The sequence below is a fragment of the Bidens hawaiensis genome, unplaced genomic scaffold (genome assembly GCF_021521415.1).
Source record: "Bidens hawaiensis isolate Kalapana, Puna unplaced genomic scaffold, B.hawaiensis_p1.1 tig00001961_1, whole genome shotgun sequence".
Lineage (NCBI taxonomy): Eukaryota > Viridiplantae > Streptophyta > Magnoliopsida > Asterales > Asteraceae > Bidens > Bidens hawaiensis.
Genome location: NW_027491109.1, coordinates 3,324,009 through 3,344,510, shown reverse-complemented (window position 1 = coordinate 3,344,510; position 20,502 = coordinate 3,324,009). Strand labels below are relative to the sequence as shown.

General features: G+C 38.4%; 1 pseudogene; it reads right to left on the bottom strand.

Annotated features, from left to right (window-relative positions):
• Positions 1-8,513: 8,513 nt before the first annotated feature.
• On the bottom strand, positions 8,514-9,632 carry LOC143604886 (transcription factor MYB123 pseudogene; annotated as a pseudogene).
• Between the last annotated feature and the right edge of the window lie 10,870 nt (positions 9,633-20,502).

Sequence of the window (20,502 nt, the reverse complement as noted above, 5' to 3'; positions counted from 1 at the left end):
ATCAACTTTTTACACATGTGTAACTAAAGTTCAAACTTGTGTAATCAACAAAAATATTTATTCTCTCTCCTGATTCATTTTTTAATTAAATTTAATCTCAGTCACATATTTTAACTCATATAATTAAATGTGTGGTCCAAAATTGAGTTCTTAAACTTCTTACAACTCACAAAGTTCTCAAAATATCCCTCCCATATATATATATATATATATACAAGGCGGGCTTCGAAAAGACGAAATTTTTTTGGGCCAAAGGCGAAACTTTTTTTTGGGCCTTAAGTAAAAGAAACATTTTGGGTGGGGGGGGGGGGGGGTTAAACAATTTAATTTTAAGTGTGTTTACTTACTACTTAGTTATGATTTGAGTTGTGTAAAAAACTTAGGTATAAAAATAAACATAAAAATGTCTCAACTAAGACTAGAACCCACAGCCTTTTGGTTAGATGTCATACCTCTTTGCCACTAGACCAAGCTAGTGATTATGAAATTATGTTGAAACATTGATTATACATAAATATTCTTTATAAAAATACATAAAAAAAATTCTAAATTTTTTTTCGGACCTAGCGGGGTGTCGGGTCTGTGGCCGTCGACTACCCTGCCACACCTAGATTGCTTCTTACACTTTCTAAAAAAATTTCTCTTTTTACAATAACCCATCCATATATATATATATATATGTATGAGAGAGAGAGAGGAGTGGGTGACCCCACCACTTTTGTCCATGTCATGTTTGAAGCCCCAAACCCACCATCATGGAGGAACGGCCACAATGTGGATCGTATGCCCCCTTGTTTATCGGTCACCACATCCACGAAAGTAATGTTGTGGATGCTCTTAGAGCATCTCCATTGATGGTTTTTGTTTGGTGCAAACCAACCTAAAAACCAAGAAATCATTGGAGAGCTTGGTTTGAACCAAAAACCAAAGTTTCAAGTTTGGTTTTTCAAACCATCAATTGTGGGCCCCCAACATCACATCTTTCACCACACACACACATATATATATATACATACACACCACATTTATATTTATAAAATATATTAAAATATTATACATATATACAAATATGTATTTTTTTGTATTTCTATTTTTTACGTAACAACAAGTTTAACGGTTAAATATATTCTTGTGAATCGCTAGTCTCTTCGGGTTCATATGCGTGCGATCCGCAAAAAGTATGTTCATATCTTGATTATATATTTTATAGTATTGTGAAATTCTTATTTAAAAATAAATGTAAAAGTACTTGATGATGTGGAAATGTAAAGATGGTTTGAGAATGTGTATTGTTGGAGTAGAAACTGTGGTTTTTAAGAAAGCTGATGTGGCAGTGATGTGGCTGGTTCGAACAAAACACTGTTGGAGATGGTCTTAGATGATAGATTCAAGACTAGTTATTGATATATCACGTATAGTTATGATCGAAATACAACACATAACTAGTTAGGTTTCAACTTTCACCTTCATATAATTAGAATATGATAGTACTATATATATTCTCTAAATAAAGAAATTAGGATTTAAGGTACGACGAAGAAAATGACTGTTGTATTTCTTAATAGGTATAGATACCAGTAAAGGCGTGAGTGGCGAGAAGATAAGGTCCGACCACGTGAAATGTAAACGTACGTAATGAAACATAATGAGTATGACAATGTCACCATCATGTTTTTCACACTTAGGCTAGTCGCTATGGGGCTCCAACGGATGATGTGGCGGGCGCCGATGGGCGCTCAACATCACCAAGAGGCGCCCTTGGTGATTGGGCGCCAGCGGTCAAGGTGGTTGTGAAGCTGGGCGCGGATGGGGCTTGGATGGTGGGGCCCTCTCTCTATCTCTCAAACACACATACATACATATGTATATGTATATAATGGGCGTCTTTACCATAGCGGGACATTATTGGATAGGGCTTCGAAGCCCCCGATGCTTACGTGGCGCTGACGTGACACGGTAGAGGGGCTTCGAAACCCCCCACCATAGAGGACAGCCTTATTATTACTATATGCCAACTTTAATCAAGAAGTTTATCATCAACTGTTATAAACATATTACATCATTATCATATTATCAAATGCTTAGCTCCCGACACTTCAATTAGAATGATCAAATTTTATCTAATGCATTTGGAACAATGTAGATGAGTTAAAACTATTAGGATTCACATGCATGATTTTCCAAGAATCCTGCCAGTATCAGTTTAATTGGTTACACGTACTACTGACACTCACGCGTTATACCCACTGAAAGATAAAATCCATAAAACAAAGTCTTGATATGCCCAAAAAGATATTACCATATGTTTTAAATCGATCAAAAACCATACGAATATCAATGCCTATTTCGATAGACCGATATTTGTATGACTTTGGGGAAACTCACACATGCAATATATTCATAAGTACATATAATTATATAAAATTACTCAAATTTTGAACTTTTATCAGTATCTGGAAAGAAATTTATTTTATCATTGTCAAGAAAGAATATTAATATTTGTTTTAAATCGATAAAAAATTATAAAAACGAAAATATGTATAGGTTCCGATATTGATATGTATGATACTGGGAAATTATATAGCTTAGTACCAATTAACTACTAAGAACTTACTAAAGTTTTACTATTATCTATTAAGTCAACAAATCGAGACACTCTTTCTTATTCTCAAAGTTTGTGTCTCTTCTAGGATACAATACCTGCGTAGATGCTTTCAAACACTTGTCCTTACATTAGAATGGTAAAATACTAACATCTATCCTAACATATATGCTAATATTTTTTTTTTCTTTCAATTTTTTAAGTTTTCACCTTAAACGTAGGTGTAGGGGTATGGTACTAAACCCGGCTTACGACCTTAATTTATTATGTTTGGCTTAGGGTTATGGTACTAAACCCGGACTAATACAATATTATTGGGCTGAGGGGGTTTTGTGGAGGTAACCCTAACTGGGCTAGGCCCATTAGGGTACCATGATGGTGGCCATGAGGCTCCCTATATAAGGATGTCTCCACCTCCTTATTAAGGGTTGTTCTCAATAAGAGCCACCACCATAACCATTTTTGTGTCTGTAAACAAGAGATCCTCGAGATTTCTTAGCAGTCACCTCCACACCCCCAAAAATCATTGCAGATCTGAGCGGAGGAGAGCGAGATTTGGTTACATCATCCCGTAGAAGACGATCCGAACTATGCCTGGTACGTTTCGTGTTTCTTCATTGGCGCCATCCGTGGGACCACATCGAAAACTAGCCGCATCTTCGACTCTCCTTTTTTGACTTCTAGATCTGCTTTTTGGAAGAACGAGAGGGTGAAATAAATCTGAAAACCTTTTCAGATCTGATAATTTTTCAGAAAAAGCTACCAGATTCGGACAATAATGCTCCGGATCTGTGACGGTTTTAATTAGATCTGACTGTGACGTCCAGATCTACTTTATTTCGGTGGCCAAAAATTCTCACGGTGCAAGATTTGCATTTTTTCCGGCAATACAGCCAAGATTCGGCGCAGAAATCTTCATATACGAGTTCATAATGCAAAAAATGAGCTTTTAGATCTGCTACCTTACAAAAAAAAAAGGATGGTGGTTGTTTCATTTTCTGTGCAATTTTGTCACGTAAAAGGGGACATTACATGACATGTGGGTCCCAGCTTCAATTGTCTTGTCATCCAGGGATGTCTTGTACAAATCTCATCAGAACAGTGCTGGCCAGATAGACTCCGCCTCCTTCTTCTATTCAGCTCCGTCGGGGCTGTCTCCGCCATCAAGGCGCCATACATGTGTGCCGCCGCGGATCTGCACCGCGCGGCCATCCATGAGCCCTGGCGTGAATCAACACCGCGCGTCATTGCGGACCATATAAGCGCTTTGGCTTTCCAACACCACCACTGTGACGTCCATTCCGCGCCCATAAGCAACAGTGCGCCATCATGCATGCGCACAGTCGAACACCCCGATACAATATATGAGCGCCACCGCAGATCGTCGCCGCGTCACCATGCATGCGCGTCACCACGGAAGAACAACGCAACACGTATGTCTGCAACCGCGGCACTACACTCCGCCACCACGCATGCGCCACCGTGGTTCGATATACCGCCACCACGCATGCGCCACCGCGGCACAACACTCCGCCACCACGCATGCGCCACCGCGGTTCGATACACCGCCACCACGCGTGCGCCACCGCGATTCACGGTTCGATACATCGCCACCACGCATGCGCCACCGCGGTTCGATACACCGCCACCACGCGTGCGCCACCGCGATTCACGGTTCGATACATCGCCACCACGCATGCGCCACCGCGGTTCAATACATCGCCACCATGCATGCACACCGTCGCGGATCAACATTCCGCCACCATTCATTCGCGCCACCTTGAGGCAACATCGCGCCGCCATAAAGCAGCAGCGCGTCGCCGCGGATCACGATGCGCCGTCGCGGGCCAATACTCCGCCACCATGCATGCACACCGTCGCGGATCAACATTCCGCCACCATTCATTCGCGCCACCTTGAGGCAACAGCGCGCCGCCATGAAGCAGCAGTGCGTCGCCGTAGATCACGATGCGCCGTCGCGGGTCAATACTCCGCCACCATACATGCGCACAGTCGTGGATTAACATTCCGTCAACATTCATGCGCGCCACGACAAGTGAACCTCGCCACCGCGTAATGTTATTGCGCCACCACGCGTACAAGCCACCGCGGATAACCATCTGGCCGCCATGGTGCATGCCACCATGCATGAGTTCCACCGCTATGAAGCAGCAGCACGCCATCACGCATGCGCGCTGGCGCCGAGCACCGCACCACCGCGATCCAACACCTCGCCGCCGTGCATGCGCATCGCTAAACAACACACCGCCATCATACTTGCGGATCACCACTACGCAATCACGTCACAAAAGAACACTGCGCCACATGCGTGGGCGCCGTCGCGGAACAACACCGCGTCATTATGGATGGGCGCCTCCAAAAATTTGGTTTCTTGCATCCGCATCACTGTTCAAGTGGGAAGACATGAAGGCCGCCATCACGAAGACCACCATGCTTGTTATTTGTAATCCGTTCACGACGTGTCAACCGCTTTCTCATGCGCGTAGGCGGACAAAAACAGGTACGGCGGATTAACACCCGCCACCGCAGATCACATACATACTAGCATACCAACAGCGCCATTGTAACGCAGCAGCGCCACTATAGCAGGGTGGAATACAAGCCACGTCGCATGCGCGCCACCGCGGATCAACATTCTGCCACCGCAGTCGCAGATCAACCCTTCCGCTACTCTACACGCGCACCGCCATGATGCTTGCGCGCAGTCACGTATCACATTCCACCAACTTGATACGGTGGGTAAAACTCCGCCGTCGCGGAATGCATGCGACCTTCTTGAAGTTCAACGCTAACTCCGGCAATTACGAACTCCATGCAACCATCCCAAATGTTCAATATGGTGGCAGGAACGTGCAGAGGCAAAAAGATTTAAAAGAGGAAGGAATTATTTCCAATTTTTCATAACAGCCCCTCATCCGCCCATGTGATTAAAACTTTATTAACAAGTTTATTATTACAAGTTCAATGCTCCTAACATTATTTAGTAGCATTGAACTGGGGGACTATCGTGGTATACCACCACTACATTATCGCGATGGAAGACATCCGAATCTTAGGTCGGGAGCCTAATAATATCCCACATGGCCACGCGCCAAACATAAAGGTCGGGAGCCTAATAATGTCCCACATGGCCACGCGCCAAACATAAAGGTCGGGAGCCTAATAATGTCCCACATGGCCACGCGCCAAACATAAAGGTCGGGAGCCTAATAATGTCCCACATGGCCACACGCCAAACATAAAGGTCGGGAGCCTAATAATATCCCAAACGGCCACGCGCCAAACATAAAGGTCGGGAGCCTAATAATATCCCAAACGGCCACGCGCCAAACATAAAGGTCGGGAGCCTAATAATGTCCCACATGGCCACGCGCCAAACATAAAGGTCGGGAGCCTAATAATGTCCCACATGGCCACGCGCCAAACATAAAGGTCGGGAGCCTAATAATATCCCAAACGGCCACGCGCCAAACATAAAGGTCGGGAGCCTAATAATATCCCACATGGCCACACGCCAAACATAAAGGTAGGGAGCCTAATAATATCCCAAACGGCCACGCGCCAAACATAAGGGTCGGGAGCCTAATAATATCCCACATGGCCACGCGCCAAACATAAAGGTCAGGAGCCTAATAATATCCCACATGGCCACGCGCCAAACATAAAGGTCGAGAGCCTAATAATATCCCAAACGGCCACGCGCCAACGTAGGTTGGGCACACCTCATAATTTGCCCGAGGATGGGAACCTTGTAATACATCCACTTTTAGTTGATATGTTTTTGCAGGTTCGGCTACGAGTCGCACAAGCACCTATGACATTATTATTATTATCTGGCCGTTTGTGCCTCCATTATTATTTTGAAGACAAGCCGGGATAGTCATCCTGCGTAGAAGAGGCCCTTGTGGGCCAGTCATTATCATCATATTATAGCTCATAAGCCGCAACTCGCGCATGCTTCATTATTTTATAGCTCGTAAGTCGCCTCGCGCGCAAGGTTCATTATTTTTATAGCTCGTAAGCTGCCTCGCGCGCAAGTTGCATTACATTATTATCGAGATGCGCACTCTATCTTTTATCAGGCCCCGCGCCACTATTGTTATGATGCGTGCTATATCTTATTCATGCCAGTGCACCATTATTATCATAAGGATCACAACATGTCACCATCATGGAGAAAACCTCTCAAAACTCAAAGACAATAAAGACAAGGCCGAAGAAAGGGGAAAAACCGCCTCATATCCTAACACACCTTATGAAGTCCAGCGCTCCACCTAAACGCTTGCACGCCTAGGAGCAACACTGGACTTGGGGGGCTTGTAGGGGTATGGTACTAAACCCGGCTTACGACCTTAATTTATTATGTTTGGCTTATTTTATTATATGGATTAATACAATATTATTGGGCTGAGGGGGTTTTGTGGAGGTAACCCTAACTGGGCTAGGCCCATTAGGGTACCATGATGGTGGCCATGAGGCTCCCTATATAAGGAGGTCTCCACCTCCTTATTAAGGGTGCTCCCTATTAAGGGTTGTTCTCAATAAGAGCCACCACCATAACCATTTTTGTGTCTGTAAACAAGAGATCCTCGAGATTTCTTAGCAGTCACCTCCACACCCCCAAAAACCATTGCAGATCTGAGCGGAGGAGAGCGAGATTTGGTTACATCATCCCGTAGAAGACGATCCGAACTATGCCTGGTACGTTTCGTGTTTCTTCAGTAGGAATATTCAGTTTTGTAGAGTAAAGAAACATTCACTTCGACATAAAAAAAATTGAATTTGATTGATAACATGACAAGTTATAGAAGTTTTAGAACCTCAACAAGATTTCTTAATATTCTAAGCATATACACCCTACTTATCTTTAACGACATACAATATACTTTTACTAATATTACACTGATGTTCATCACTGGACTAGTAACCTCAACTTTCAATCAAAGAATATCTTACAACACACCTATACCGTCGAGTCAAATGCCCCTTAGTGCACATGATGCACATGAGAAGACATATTTCCATGAAAAGGTATCATGAAGGTTACAAATAAAAAGTAACGTTTTTAAAATCGGAATGGTGATTAATCGGTTACACCACTAGTTCACTTCTCGAACCTAAAAATTAGGGTCGCTGAAGAAACACGAATCCACCCCTCAAGGTCTAACACGTTAGTCCGAGGGGTTAAGACAAGTATTCCATACGATGGGTTATAAACCTTCCTGGCGCAAATGAGTATATCTTGCAAAACAAAACACCGTGAGCTCGTTACGAGGAATAGGGTGCGGTACCATTCCCTAGGCGTCAAGGGATATGTATTATTTTAAGGAACCACCCGGCGCATGGCGGTTACTTTCACCTTTTGTTCCGCCTGGCACTTTGGTTTGGGTACTATCCTTGTTAAATGGTGGGCTTAATACCGTACCTCTACAGACGCTATAAGTAATAATTACAAAAAAAATTTATACAATATATACAAGGTAAATAGTATATTCTGTGGTATTTATATCTTTTTTAACCCTAATAAATCAAAGGTCGCTCGAGTTTTAAGTTTCGAGGGTACTCCGCCCTTAGACTAAATGCTAAAGAACAAAAAGATGTGTAATAAGATGCAAACTCGTCGCATCTTTATATCATTTGGCTACTCTTAAAATAACTAACAAGTGAATATATTAATTGAACTCCCTGTTTAAGGTCATGTTGTTAAGTGTGTTCATTTAACCTTAACAAATGAGGATGACATATTTGGTTTACTTACACAATAAAAGTTATTATTTTTAACGTGAGCCTATATTATTGTAACCCATTATTCCGACAGTTAAATAAAAATGCGAAGATTGAAAGAAAAGAATAAAAATATCAAGATTTACACTCTTTTTTTTTCTATTTATTATTTTAACTCATGAATATTCACATCTATATCTTCCTCATAATTTAGCAGATTTAGGTACTCATCATAAAGCTTCTCAAACATTAAACTTTCTTCTTCTTTTGTCATAACAATATCACAACCGTCCATTAAAAAACCATCGTCTTGTTGACCATTGATTGTGCTTACGCCTTCCGGTTCCACCTCAAACAAAGTCTTTCCATCTAACAAAAAGTCAAAGTCAACATCTTCAAAGTCAACCGTACAGCTCGACGATGCACCACTCCCCATTGCATCCTCCACAGTCCACACCATCATTCTTGCTCATTGATAAAGACTTCTGATCGTCCAATGTTTTCTTTTTCTTTGAGCCACGGTTGCTCGTGTTTTCAGTTTTTTTCCGTAGGTGAGCGTTCCAGTGGTTCTTGATCTCATTGTCTGTTCGTCCAGGTAGCTCGCTGGCAATGAGGGACCAACGGCTGCCATGAAGAGAATGCAGCCGGATAATGACTTCGTTCTCCTCGGAGGTGAAGTTACCTCTCTTGATGCCTGGCCGGAGATAGTTCACCCATCTCAACCTACAACTTTTCCCGCATCTAAGCAACCCTAAATTCATAAAATTAGTAAGTTGTCAGTTACATAATTACATTTTTTTAAGCTCGAGTTGAGCCTTGAGTCCAAAAAACAACAAGTAACGAGGTGAGCTGGCCCGAGCTCTTTTAGGCTCAACTTATTTATTGTTTATTAATTATTTTAATAGCTATATATTTAATATATCAAATAAAAATTAGATCATGAGCTGGCTTGAGTTCGACAAGTGAAGCTCAATCTTATTTATCAAGCACACTTATGTTTAAGCTGGAGCTCTTTTCACGAGTGGCTCGACTCCTTTACACCTCTAAGAAACACAATGATCAAACTTATATTCAATAAGTAATAAGTTAGATGATTAATGTACCAGCTTTTGAAGGCAATGCACGCCATTGACCTTCACCGTGAGCTTGAATGTAATCGATGAGGAGTTTGTCTTTGTCGGCGGACCAGGCGCCTCGGTGTAACCCGACCTTAGCACAGCACGGTGCTCTTCCCATTTCAGGCACTGTACTGTTGATAATGGCAAATGCGACTACTTGGTGGCCTTTTAAAGCCTTTCTGAATATTTTATTTATTTGCACGTTTTTATTTCAAGGCATGATTAGTAATCAAGATATATATAATATAAGTTTTTTTTGGGCTCAATGTAAACAGTATTTTTTTTTGTTTATACGTAGGATACCAAATATTTTGGTGATATGGTCATTGTCACATGTAGTCACGTGTTCGGTGTATTATACATTTGTATGTATACTTCAAGAAACATAACGCCTACGCGTGTAAGATAATATTATAGAACTATTATTTAAAGAATAAACATACCGGGGCGGTCAAATACAGATGGAGTGGGACCACACACCTTGTATGGTTAGTCCAACTTCCAGTTTTTTATATAATATAAACCTAAATATTGGCATGATTGAATGAACATGTGAATCATTTGATTTGTGAATTATAATAAAAGTTAACTCTTTTTTTTTTGTTAACTACGACGTTTGAGAAGTGATTTTGAGCAATTAAACATGTAAATTCTTGAGGTCGTATTGATGGTGACTTTCATATCTTGGCATCCCGAGTAATTATATATGAAGTTCTGCATGAAGAAGCAAGGGCCGCAGTAGCCGAATCAACCCCTTTTATTGCACCAAAGATCTTACCATTTCCGAAGAAACTGGATTTCCATCATTTTGTTTGAAAGGAGGAAAAGAGGTGATGTCTATACCTAATATTAATCCGAATTACAATGAATCTCAATGAACAACAATTGCGATACTGCTATGAAACGACTTATTAGTGGATTTATTGAACACTATGGAATATGATATATATCACATATCCTGGATCAAGTAAAGAATACTAAATGGCCTTGAATCAAGGTATTCAGACAAAGAAAACCATCTACCACCATCACAATCCACCACCACCCACACCCACAAGCATCCCCTTCCATCACCATTACAATTGTCCTCAACACAACCACAACAACCTGCCACGGTATTCCAACTTAAACATTGTCGAGGTCATACATAGCATCTTACAAGACTCAAACGAATGAAGCTAATAGGTTACATGTATTCCGACTCAACCACAATTACCTGCAACAGTATTCCGATTCAAACGAAACTGGCTAGTAGATTACAAGGGTCAGACATAGCATATCTAGCGGCGGCTGATGTCTAGGGTTCTGATTTGTGGCTATTTTTGTAAGATATTATCCAAATCTAGAGAGTTGCAGATAGCTAGGGTTTCAATCTGGGGCTTTTTTAGTGAGAGGTGATCCAGGTCTACCAGCGGCGGGTTTTTGGGGTTCCGATGTAGGGGTGAATGATGGTGGAATTATGTTACAGTGTAGGTGGTTGGGTGTGGTGGTGATAGAGATGATAAATGGGAGGGTGAATCAAACGGCAGTTTTGTCAGTTGCAAAGGTACGGTGGTGGTTGTGGTGGTCGGGGAACGGGAATGGTGGCAGGAAGGGATGAAGAAGAAGGGGGGGGGGGTAGGGTGGGTTAAATTAAATATATATTTAATTTGTTTTTTTGTTATTTAAAATGTTTTTAATTAAATAGGTAAATTGACGAATTTGCCCTCATGTGCAACGCACATGATCTAACTTAACGAGAAAACTAATAGAGTTAGGCCAAAAGGACAAACGGTGTAACATGTCGAAACATAAAGTACAATTTATGTTACTTTTAAAGATAAATGACAACCACTGAAATTTGTTACAAACATAAAGGACAATTTATGTAATTCTGTCTTTATTTATGGGGGTGTTATGTGGCTTTGGTAGTTTGGCAATATTTGAATAAGTTGTCTAATATTTTAAAAAAACATGATCTAATGAGACTATATCTAAAGATGGCATTTATAACAACCTACTCATCCACATTATAACGTTTCATAATATACTTTTGGATTATGATTAAATCCTGGTTTAACATATATTAGGATTCATAAATTGGCAGTAAGTCGAGGGGAGCTGGAGGAGAGTCATTTAAATGTTCAAGGCAATCCAAACTAAAGCTTGAAACATATTTATAGAATATAAAATAAAAATATAGATCATTAACATTTTTTTAACCTTGAACGACATTTTGGAGATAAAAACATGTTCGGCCGGGCGGATCGGTTGAACCGGTGAACCGGTAGTTTGTCTGGTCCGTTGTCCGATCCGATTATAAAAACATTGATGTCAATACAATCAATCCTTCATGATTCATTTGGTGTGAAGAAATAAAAAAATGTACCCCGTGAGACATCACCAATAGTAAATCAATAATCAAACACTAAATGAAAAATGTTATGATTAAGATTTAAATTCAAAATGATTGGGCCACGAAGATTCAAATAGCAATACAAATAAATTGTGAAACATGTTTTAATCATAACTTGAAAAAACACATACCTACCAAAAATGTTGAAAGCAAGGTACTGAACTCGACCTGTTCCCTTCTCACTTACTGGAATAGAAAGAAATTTCATAATAATCATTATACCAAAACCATGGACAATCCCCAAAGCATACAAAAACAAAATGGGTAGTGCACCCAGACACATTATGCCAACTTCCGACTCGTTCCCTTCACTTTATATTTCATACAAGTTTTTATTTTTAAATTGTCACCGAGGTTGTTTCAATTCAATTAATATACAATTTCTTTCTCCAAAAAAAAAAAATATTGGATGCGTTATTCATAGATACCATTTTCAGCATGTCCCATCCACAGTTATCTAATATGTGGTCAAGAAAAATAAAACGGATAATTATACGTGTATTAGATTGACAAAAAAAAAAGAACAATAACAATATTGTTTAAAATTTGAGATCGAGATGCATAAAGGAACTAATCCGTCTATCTACTTACTATCTAACTAAGAGAATGGTATTTACTGAGAGAAGTAGTACGAGGAGCTAGATTGTTGCTGTCTTCTTTTTGGCAGTGGGATAGGAAAACTGCGAGGACTGAACTTTCACTTTCTTACTTGAACTCATAGCTCTTTCTCTTTTTCTCTTTTGAGAGCTGTATGTAACTACAGTTCAATTTAGTTCGTGTTGATACAAAAATATGATTTAATTATTTCATGCAAATTCTAAATCAAATTTTAACTTGTGATATATTTGATCTCAAACCGATTTTGACTGCATTCAAAACCGAATAGATTTTTTGCCTAATTTTTCTTTCGTTTTTTTTGCTCCGGACATTAGCTTTGAGTATCGAATGTGCAATTATATATATAACTTGGTTATTCGGCCCAATTGTCTAACAAACCGATTGCAGCCGAATTTAATTGTTTAGTTTTGGTTAAAAATTACTAAACTTAACTGAATTCGAAACTAAACATTAGTTTGTGTATCAAATGTGTAACTAGATGAGTTGATAATTTGGCCCAATCGAGTTACATCATTAACAATCATAGATCCTAGTTACAAAAAAGAAAAAAAAAATAGGTATTATTAGTCAGTCTGTTTTAACTGAATAACCCGAGTTGTGTCCGGGTTCTTATGTCTAACAATTTGTGAGCTCATGCACTCGTGCAGTTACAAAGTATTATTGCAAATTCATGAGCTCGTGTCAAAATGCAAAGTCGTGTTGCGTCCGGCTTCTTATGTTTAACAATTTATAAGCTCATGCTAGATCTGACCCGCGTACACGACCCATTTAACACCTCTGCATGTATATATATTATAGAATGAGGTCAAGTACCTAGAGTAGAGAACTTGGATAATATATATAAGGTCGTGATGCATCAAAAGTTGCATATATTTGACTCCAAATCAAAGCTGATATGTTTCTGCAAAAACGATTGATTGATTTGCAGTAAGAAACAAATTAATGTTTAGATATGTATAAACATTCACAACAAGTGTGAGAGAATTAAATAAGAACAATTACTTATACATTTAGGGATAATCCAATATATATAAACATTAAAACGACTAACGATAGCATATTATTAATGGATGATGCGAGCATAAAAATGTATTACTGATTGTATCTTCTCACTAAACTTTCCAACAATTCAGTGTCTATGTTTCATGTCATCTTAATAGGCATGCAGTTAACATATCAATTTTTACAATAATCGGAAAGATTAAACATTCAATTGACGAACAACAATAAAAAGTCCACTAAAAAGATGTACTAATTCTAGAACTTGAGATTAATTTATCTAATAGTTGAACAGTAGCATGATGTGTTGGTTTTGCAAGGATTCTTCTTTCCTTTAATTTGATACAAACATCACATGCATTGCGGTGGAAGTTTCGTGTATGTGTTTGGGTATTGATACAACAATTGTTGTAACTTTGTCTAGCAAAACGCTTTAGATATTACCTGCTTCAATCAAATGTTTAAATAAAAATTCCTGACGCATATATAAGAAAAAGGGATCTAAGGAAAGTATTGCATACAAATACTGAAATACATACAGGAAAGATCAAAATTATTTCGACCCGATGAGATCGCAGGTTGACCTGGTTAACCAACTATTTTTTATTTTGTTTTTATGTGTTTATGTGAAAATAATAAAAAAATAAATAAAAACTTTTTGCTTAAAATGGTCGTGTTCGGGTAAACTCGTGTATCTGTGAGTCATGTTCGATTTAAAGTGTCTACGTGATATTTAAGTTCAAGTGGAGCCCGCCAACCCGTGACCACAGCTCATTTAACATCCTAATTATTATCTATTAGCAAATTAAAGCAATAATTGTCTAAATATACGTTTCTCAATGAAATTGTGACCCAAAAACACTTTTTGTCCGTATTTAGATAAAAACAAACAAATGATTAATATGTTCATTAGACTATATGGTATAGATACCATTTTATTTCTTACTTCACAATGTCACGTCAGCGCCATATCATACCTCACTTCATTTCAATTTCTTCTATGGAAATGGGTACCAATTTACCAATTCACCACTTTTCTTTTTTTTTTTTAAATAAAATAATAATATTTATATAACTGAAATTAATTTAAGATAACTAAAATAAGAAATTAAATACTTGGGTAACACTATTATAACTAATTATTAAATTTAAAAATTTTTAAGAAACACTCTTAATTCTCAAATTTGTCCATTCTTTAACATTATACTCATATTTTTATATTTTTATGACAACCCCATTAAAAGCCCAATTCTAAAAAAAACACATTAAAAGCCCAATATAAAAAAAAAGTAGGTTTAACTCCATACGCAGCCACAGTGTCATGTTCATTTAAAAAAATCAAAACCCTAAAATTACACCATGCTCTATCTTCTTCTTCTTCTTCTTCCTCTATTATTTATCTAAAACATTCAAGAAGAAAAAATGGTTGAATAATGTGCAACCAGAGATGCCAGCGGCATTTTAGTCGGTAATTTTTCCACATCATCCTCGCCGATGGGCGGCACCGATTGGCCTGGGGCGGTGTTTGCCGCCGGCACCGCTGTCCAGGTCATTTTTTCAACGGCAAATTGACATCTATACCTGATAGCCTTATGATTAGAAAGCAGTTTAATGCAATAATAATATAAATTTAGAATAAATGATTTAAAGCCTTGTATGCAATAAAATAGGACTTTGGTGACTTTCAACTAGAGGTGCACAAATCGGTTTTTTTAAAAAAAACCGGTTCGGTTATTAACCGGACCGGTTTTTTTTGGCCCGGAAAAAAACCGGTTCGGTTAATAACCGGACCGGTTAATAACCGGTTTTTGTCTTTCAAAACCCTAACCGGTCTAACCGGTTAGGACCGGTTTATAAACCGCTTAGAACCGGTTAATAAACCGGTTTTTTTATTAACCGGTTTTTTTTTTTTTTTTTAATAATCATTATTTTTTCACAGTATAAACAAACCGGTAACTACAAGGCAAACCGGTAACTACAAGGCAAAACGGACTGACCGAAGCCATTCTTTGCTTTCGTTGTTAGGGTTCTTTGCTTGGAAGATTAAAAACACATAACTTTCATTTATAGTTTTTACATTAAAAATACAAACATTAAATCGTTATCGCATATTCGTAACTCAAAAATACAAACATTAAAGAATGCTTAGACACGATTACATGAACAACTTGTTGTTTCTTACTCATTATTTGCCTCCATGTTTGCTGTTTCTTTAACTAATTTTCTTCGCTACCCGATCCCGAGCTATTCCTTAGGTAATCGTCGTACGCGGCTTCTTCATCGGTCATTGGTTGAGTGTGTCCTTCATTGACCTCGTCTTCATACAAGCCCGCCTCATACTCCATTTCCCCCTCGAGTGAGCGTTGATGTTGTGCCCTATCTAAAGAGTCCAAGTAATCCTTGTAGCAAATCGACATCTCTATAGCTGGTGGAGTGAGTCGAGTCCTCCTAATCGATATAACCCTGCCAGAAACAGAAAAAGCAGACTCCGAAGCTACCGTGGAAGCTTGGACCGTTAGTAAATCTTTGGCCATGGCGGCGAGGATCGGAAACTCATCCTCCTTACCTCTCCACCAAGCCAGCAAATCAAGACTTCTAAATTCATCCGGAGTCATGTGTTTCACAAAGTTGGTACCACCATACCTTCCAAGTTCACTGCTTGGGGTGTTTACCTTTTGACGTTTACCGGCGTCTTCCCAAATCATGTAGTACATCTCCATTTCAAGGTCGGTTTGGGATTGGGATTGGGCAACAGCTCTTAACGAGTCATGAATTTGGGAAGACGACCCGTATTTTGTAAGGTAAACATCATACATGTTTGACAAGGTGGTGTTGAAAGCATTCTTTAAAGTTTGGCTATAATAGGGGTTTTGATCGTCGTTTAACTCTAGCTCATCACAAATTTTTTCTATTAAAGCTTCAACACCACCAACATTGATGCAAGGGTTTAACGCAGCAGCACATGTCAAAACAGCGGGTAGTTCTTGAAAATATTTTCTAAATTTTTCTTTCAATTTTACACCCATATCAAAATAAGGTGCACCCCTACAATGAAGTTCACTCAACTTTGTGCACATGACAGCAATTTTTGGTAAAGCAATGGGGCTTGTTGGATAGTAAACCCCGGATAAACTAGTTGTGCAAGATTTAAAAATTTGAAGGACCTCCGTAACGATCTCAATCAATAACCAGTTTCTAGGATCGTACGGTGCACATTTACCCCTACTTGACAAAGTTTGATGAAACGCAATTAATGATTCTTTTTGTTGGATGGTTTTCTCAAACATATCACAAGTCGAGTTCCATCTTGTTGGACAATCCCAATTTGGCCCCAACCATTGACAATTAGCTTCTACACAAAATTTTTTGTATCTTGAAAATGTTTTATTGTTGCTAAAAACATCTCGTAACATTCTTTTAAAATTGTTTCTTTGCGTTTCGATCACGTTTAACCCATCTTGCACGGCCAAGTTGATAATATGTGCAATGCATCGGCTATGAAAAAACGCTCCATCACAAATAGGTTTATACTTTAATTTTAAATGGTCAACCGCGGCCGTATTGTTGGACGCGTTATCAAACGAAATTGAAAAGATTTTATGTTCAATCTTGTATTGTCGAATGACTTTATCCAAGAGTTTAAAAATATTTCTACCCGTGTGCGGGTAATCAAACAATTGAAACGCAACGGTTCGTTTCATCATTTGCCACGACTCGGGGTCAACCCAATGAGCCGTCACACAAATGTATGAGTCGGGCGAACCATGAGGTACCGACCACACATCCGTTGTTAAGTTTACACCAGTTTGTAAGTTTGAAAAGTATGAAATTAGTTCGGATTTAGCGTTTTTCCATGCTTTAAGACAATCTCTTCTAAGGGTCGAACGACTTACGTGTTGGTAGCGTGGTTGAACATACTTTTGCATCATCTCCGTGAATTGAGGGTTGTCGAAGTGGTTGAAAGGAAGTGTTTGTTGAATCACAAAGTTTGAAAACTTTTGATGTACCGCTTCAAGGTCGTACGTAAACACCGCTCCTTGATTCGTCATCTCCGGCTGCGAACTACTTCCCGATTCGTCCTTCAAGGCCTTGCAAAAGGGCCTTTGTACATGCGCTTTTAAAGTGGATTTTGCATCTTTGCCATAAAACTTCAAACAATGTTTGCATCGAGCTTTTTGGCTACCGTTAGACATTTCGCATAGGTCGAAATGTTGCCAAACATCATGGTTTCGTTTCGTGGGGATGACCCGAACGACCGTTTCTCCCGTGTTCGAGGCACCCATGTTGACGGATGAAGCAGCACTTTGGGAGGCCATGATAATCGACTACGAAATAAGAGCGTATGGAGTGGTAATGTGGTATAATTGAGCGTGAGATAACAAAATAATCGCGTATGAAATAAACGTTTAGAGCATTTGGAGTTGTATAATCGAGTGTGATCTAACCAATACCCAACCTAAACTATATATAGATGTTTGTGGGGGTAAAATGGTAAAAAAAAAAAAAAAAAACGGTCAAAAAAAAAACGGCCATATAGCCGTTATACAACGGCCAAAAACCGGTTTTTAACCGGTTAACCGGTTATGGAGAAACCGGTTAACCGGTTTTTCCACAACGGTCAAAAACCGGTTTTTTATAAACCGGTTAACCGGTTTTTCCAAAACCGGTTATTAAAAAAAACCGGTTTTTTCATTAACCGGTTTCGGATCAAAAACTTGTAACCGAAATACGAACCGGCGGTTTGTAAACCCGTCAAACCGGTTTTTAAAAAACCGGTTTTCGTAAAAACCTGTTTCCGGTTTAAACCGGCAAACCGGTTCCCCAACCGGTTTTTTTGACCATCTCTACTTTCAACCCGTTTAGACAATTTGACCTATCCTATTTTAGCTAATTTTTATTTGACCAACTTGCCCTCATTCAAGAATTTTAAAAAAAAAAACAAACAAATCAGTACTTGCTTGAAAATTTGATACATAAGTTTAAAAGAATTTTTCTCCTGTATAGACTTAAAATCACCAGTTTTAGTTTTGAGTTTTGACTCGATCATAGCATGTTTCGACTTTTGACCTGAAATTAAATCTGGTCCCCCCAACAGCCTATTCACAAGTGAAAATAAGGTTGGGTAAACAAGTGGGGTGGAAAGGTTGGGTAAAGGGCTTGAATAGATAAGCCATAACCAAAATCAACCATTCAAAAGCAAACGAATTTAAATTGTAGCCTCTAAGATTATGCATACATGTAATAATGCTCTAACAACATATCAAACACCTACAAAGCCAATTTAAACTCATATATTTATATGTCATTTAAAGAATGAGAACCTTAAAAACATGAAATCATTTGACCTACTTATGTTCTCCACCGGTTTTTTCAGTCAACTCGATAGCCTTATGTTTTCGGTTAGAGAGGGAGGACTTATGAAGGATCTTCAGTGTTCTTTCAGCCTATTAATCATAAATAAAAGAATATTACAAAAAAATGAAGATGAATTTACAAAGAAATCTAACCTTAACTCTGAATCTGTAACTTTTGGTGAGCCGAATATACTTTGAAATATGATCCTTAATAATGAATCAACACAACAAAATGCTAAAAAATAATATGTATACTATGAGTATGTTTATGAATTAAAGCCTATGTTGCTCTTAGAAATGGATTTTTATTCTAGTGAGGTAGAAATGGCCAAAAAAATGATTATAGCAATTTATAAATTTGATGAAGAGATACAATTAAACCTATTAGACCTATTAAAACATATCAACTAAAAAACAAAATTAAAAAGCTTTTAGAATGTTTTCATTCTATCCGTTTAAGATAACCACACTCGTATCAAACCCGTATCCCGACTAATAGCCCGCGAATTTTCAATTTTAGAATCCATGAGAGGGCTTTATTCCCAAATGGAGGCATATGATAGCTAGAGAAAAATTTGGTGTGACGTGAGAGCTTGAAGGGCTTTCAGTTTTATATAGTTATGATTTATATTTTATAGATGTTACCTTTATTTGGGGCCGACCCAACAAGTCTACGCCTAACCGATTAAGTAGCCCAACTATCTCGTATAAAAATGGACTTGGCCTTTTATTTTTCCTTGAAACACTATCATATGACCCGACCTGTCTCCCCCCCCCCCCCCCCTCTCTCTCTCTCACTGAACTTTAAAGGTACGTTGAATTCAATTTCTTAGGCTTGTTTCCTCGATTCCTTCATGAAACTCAGCAATGATAACTCCCTTCGTATGATGTTATTCGGTGACATCAAGCTTTCAAAATTTCTAACCTAGAATTTTGGATTCAACCTAACTAAAATTAAGTGAACTAAATAAAAAGTATATGAATTTAGTTGCTATTTAGCAATATTTCACTAATGTTAATTAAGTGAACACTAATTGTCAAACCTGTTAATAAAAAAATTTGAGAAAAACTGTAACAATGCCCAAAGGGGTGTGATGTGATGTTTATTTAGAATATTAGAAAATTCACTTTCAATCTATCAAAATATATGAGCGAATTCTTTTAGAATGTAGGAAGTTGTTTAGGGTGTTATGGGTGGAGAAGAGGGAAATACAATGGTTTTTTAATATATTTGAAAATATATTGCTGATTCTCTATGATTTTTTAATATATTTTGAAATGGTTGTGAATGAATGAAAAAGAAGTTGTAATAATAAAAATATAAAAAATATTATTTAATTGAAAATGAGAGAGAAAATGTAGTAATTTTTTAGTGTAATTTTGAATTTGAAGACATGGGATTAGATGAGGTGCAATTTTTGGGATACATTGTATTCTCGTATTGCAACAAAAAGTTGTGAAGAGTTGTTGCCGCTTGAAACGTTTCTTTCCGAGTGACCGGTTCCAAAGTTACTGAATGTACATGGGAACTTTAAAGGTCATTGTTTCTGTTTTATCCAAATAGGTAAAGTGAACAAACATGAAAATTTTGAAGGTCGACACATTAATTTGATAGTTGTTTACAAATATAAGCAACCCTTTAAATTAATAATTATTAATTTATCGATATAA